This window comes from Rhinopithecus bieti, unplaced genomic scaffold (genome assembly GCF_001698545.2).
Source record: "Rhinopithecus bieti isolate Rb0 unplaced genomic scaffold, ASM169854v2 scaffold_15133, whole genome shotgun sequence".
Lineage (NCBI taxonomy): Eukaryota > Metazoa > Chordata > Mammalia > Primates > Cercopithecidae > Rhinopithecus > Rhinopithecus bieti.
The window spans coordinates 1,052,297-1,056,881 of record NW_016808815.1 but is presented as its reverse complement, the minus strand read 5'-3'; positions in this window follow the sequence as shown (position 1 = coordinate 1,056,881).

Genomic DNA, 4,585 nt, shown 5'->3' with positions numbered 1-4,585 from the left:
AAAAAAAAAAAAAAAAAAAAAAAAAAAAGAAAAGTAAGGGCAAACCACTTGCTTAGAAGCACATTTACTCCTGAACTGAAATCTGAAATCTCTCCAGTGGGTCCTCAAAGAAGCTATTTATGTGGGAGTGAACCAATGTCATCCCTGGCATAAATACAGTTTAAAGCATAGTCAATACTACCAGTGATAAAAGAAACCTGATGCACAGCCAAAACAAGGCAACCCAGGCACAAAGGTCTCAAGAGTGGGTTTAATTCAGAATTTTTAGAGAAATGAATGGATTACTCAATTTTTGGCTTCCTCCATAAACATCTCTCAAAAACAAGATTTTGCCAGTTGGGCAATAGAGAGTTAAAGGTTGCTCTCTGACAAGTGGCTGGAGCACAGGTACTATTGCTGTTTGAGGGCAGATTCACATAATCACTGTAGCTGGAGACAGACGTGACAACCTCTTATGAAACATGAGGACACCCACCTAAGTGAAAAGCCTTTCCATCTCTTTACAGAAATGATCTTAAGAGTGCCAACTGTTAAGAGAAGATTTTCTGAAAAACAATTCTGGGGCCAGGTGTGGCATCTCACTCCTGTAATCCCAGCACTTTGTGAGGTCAAAGTGGATGGATCGCTTGAGCTCAGGAGCTCAAGACCAGCCTGGGTAACATGGTGAAACCTTGTCTCCACCAAAACAAACAAACTAACTAACAAAAAACAGAAATTAGCCAGGTGTGGTGGTGCATGCCTGTAGCCCCAGCTACTCAGGAGGCTTGGGGTGGGAGGATTGCTTGAGCCTGGGAGGTGGAGGTTGCAGTGAGCCAAGATCACGCCACTGCACTCCAGCCTGGGTGACAGAGCCAGACCCTGTCTTAGACCAAAAAAACAAACAAACAAACAAACAAAAAACTGGATCTGTTACAACACACAAATGTGTAAAGTACCCTGCCCCACATCTATGAAGTGTGAATACTACAATTTTAGCCTGAAATTAAAAAAAAAAAAAAAAAAAAAAAGCACCTTTATCTGGCTCCAAACTTCATACACCATATGCTTCTCATGTTTCCATGGATATGCCTCATATTTGAGTTTTTTCTGATCATTGTGTTCAAAAAGACGGGTAGGCTTAGGGACACAGACTTGGGGCAAACCTATGTTTATTCCTACACTCAAACTATAGACATTAAAGTCTCTATCTCATTTACCTTTATATAAAAGTCAAACACTGCCTTTACTAGCAACCAAGGTCACCACACAAAGGAACATATCGAAAACACAGGAGCAAAAAAGACAAAATTGGAACTGCAACCAGTAGGTATAATTAAAGTAGCCAAACTGTATTTCTACTGTGGGCACTTTCAAAAGAACATTCATGAAGTTTTAATATAGGATAGGTATACACAATTCCATATGGCTTCTGATAGCAATATATATATGGCCCCATTTTAAAATGACTTATTATTGGATTCAGGCTGTATCAGTGAGGGTACAGTAAGGAAACAGAAACCCCACACCAGATACTTGAACAGACAAGTTTTAATGTAATATTTGCTAACTAGTAGAAGCTGGTTAATTATTTGTAGGGGCAAAAGAGGACTCTAAAGTGCACAGAAGTAGCAGGTAAAAGGCAAATACTGTCTCTAGGGTGAAGAAAAGTGAAAAAAATGAACTAAAGACCAGGAGAGGCTCTCTTCCCCTACCTCACTCCCAAGCTGAGATCAGACTTCCCTGGAGAGGCTGTGGTTTCTACAGGAACATTCAGCCTGCCATGGTGAAGAAACTTGTCCCAGGGAATAGGCCACAGAGTGAGAGACAGTTGCTTGATGGAGTGGCAGAGCTGGCACGGAAGCAGCCCATGGGAGCTGCTCCACAGTGGCTCAGGGTTGGGAGAAGGTAACCTGAGGTGCAGCTGGAGCTCCTCTGTTGGGACTGCTGGGCTTCTCTGATGTATAAAAATGGGAGACTCACAACCGTAAGTAAAGTATCTTCTTGGAGCTCTTGCTTTGCAGTGCCACTCGTGGGCCCTCATCTTCCCAGCTGGCAAAGGAAAAAGACAGTACAAGGCAAGACAAAGGATGGGTTTGGAACTGAGACCATAGGTTGATAATAGCCATCATTCACTTCTTTGGTCACTGAGCTTCCATATACATCTACATTATCTTATTTATTTATTTATTTATTAGACAGAGTCTCATTCTGTCACTCAGGCTGGAGTGCAGTGGTGCAATCTCGGCTCACTGCAACCTCCACCTCCTGGGTTCAAATGATTCTCCCGCCTCCGTCTCCCAAGTAGCTAGGATTACAGGTGCCCCACACCTGACTAATTTTTGGTATTTTTAGGAGAGACAGAGTTTCCCCATGTTGGCCAGGCTGGTCTCAAACTACTGACCTCAGGTGATCCACCCGCCTCGGCTTCTCAAAGTGCTGGGATTACAGGTATGAGCCACTGCACCCAGCCTATATCCATATTATCTAATACAACAGCTACTAGCCACATGGCTCCTAAGTACCTGAAATATGACTAGTCTGAAGTTAAATGTGCTAAGTGTAAAATACACACTGCATCTCAAAGACTAAGTACCAAAAAAGATGTAAAATATGAGTTTTTTATATCAATTCCATGCAGAAATAGTTTTTTGTTTGTTTGTTTGTTTTCTGAGACAGGGTCTCACTCTGTCACCCAGGCTGGAATGCAGTGGTGTGTTATCAGCTCACTGCAACCTCTGGCTCCTGGACTCAAGTGACCTTCCCACCTCAGCCTCCCAAGTAGCTGGAACTACTGGCATAAGCCACCATACTCAGCTAATTTCTGTGCATTTTTTGTAGAGATGGGGTTTCACCATGTTGCCCAGGCTGGTCTTGAACTCCTGAACTCAAGCTATCCACCCACCTTGGCCTCCCAAGGTGCTGGGATTACAGGCATGAACCACCATACCTGCCAATATTAAAATATAATAAAATCAATTTCAGGGCCAGGCGCTGTGGCTCATGCCTGTAATCTCAGCACTCTGGGAGACTGAGGTGGGCAGAGCATTTGAGGTCATGAGTTTGAGACCAGCCTGGCCAACATGGTGAAACCCCATCTGCACTAAAAATACCAAAGTTAGCTGGGAGTGGTGGCGGGTGCCTGTAGTCCCAGTGAGGAGGCTGAGGCAGGAGAATCTCTTGAACCTGGGAGGTAGAGGCTGCAGTGAGCTGAGATTGCTGCAGTGAACCGAGACCACAGCACTGCACTTCAGCCTGGGCGACAGGAGACTTGTCTCAAAAGAAAAAAAAAAATTTTCACCTATTTTAATGGGATTACTAGAAAATTTAAAGTTACGTATGCGGTTTTTACCCCTGGTAGTTATATCCTTTCTGAGTGGCTGGAGCAACTTTGCTTCTTTGGATAGAAAAAGTTTCTAACCTTCAACAAGTTCCATCTTGGTGAAATGGCTTTTTCAACTGCACTCCCTTCTCCCCAAGTCTAAAAGCTTTAATTCCGCTATATGTCTGGGTACTACAAACACTGCTAACCCAGGTCTCCCAACTCTCCTCACTCATATTTCAAACCAGCAGCCCAGAGGCTGATTTTGACTATGTACATTTCTGTCATCTCAACTCTCCCCTCTTCATAACCATTTTTTCTCAATGTAAACATATTTATGATACCCAATAAGTACTGAACACGTACTTGCTACATATGTCCGTCTTAACAAAAGCACTTCCACAGGAATTCATACAATAACAGATACAAAATGGTAGAGAGCAGATTAGGAAAAAATCTAGCTTCTATTACAGGTTCTGATTTTTTCGGGTTAAGCCATGCAAGCCTCAGGCCCTCTGTTTCTGCCTCTGCTGGGAGAGAGAGGGCTGAATTCCTTTTTTTTTTTTTTTTTTGAAATGGAGTCTTGCTCTGTTGCCCAGGCTGTAGTGCAGTGGTGTGATCTCGGCTCACTGCAACCTCTGACTCCTGGGTTCAAGTGATTCTCCTGCCTCACCCTCCTGAGTAGCTGAGATTGCAGGTGCATGCCACCACGACCGGCTAATTTTTGTATTTTTAGTAGAGACGAAGTTCACCATGTTGGCCAGGATGCTCTCTATCTCTTGACCTTGTGATCCGCCCGCCTCAGCCTCCCAAAGTGCTGGGATAACAGGCGTGAGCCACCGTGCCCAGCCTACTTTAGTTACTATATTCACACTAAGTCATGAAATCCTTTAGCAATTGTAATCAACTTTTTTTAAAATTAATAAAGAGTACACTACACCTATTAAAGACATTTTCTGAAACTTTTGTTTCAGGTATATATTTTATATAGCAGTTGCAGGGTAAAATGTCTTTCTTATTGAGTGTCACAGTTACGGTTTAAAAACTACTGATGTAGATACTTAAAATCCTATATAGTTTGAATTCTTATAGATTCATTTGTTCCAAAATTATTTTAAGACCAGTAATCACAAAGTATGAAATCACAACTTAATATGGAAAGTTTTATCAAAGCTAAAATTTATTTGGTGCATACTCCTATTGATACCAGGTATGTTCGCATATACCTTTTTCTTTCTTGTGTAAAAACAACCATGTGAGGTATTTTACAGGTTAAAAAAAAAAAAA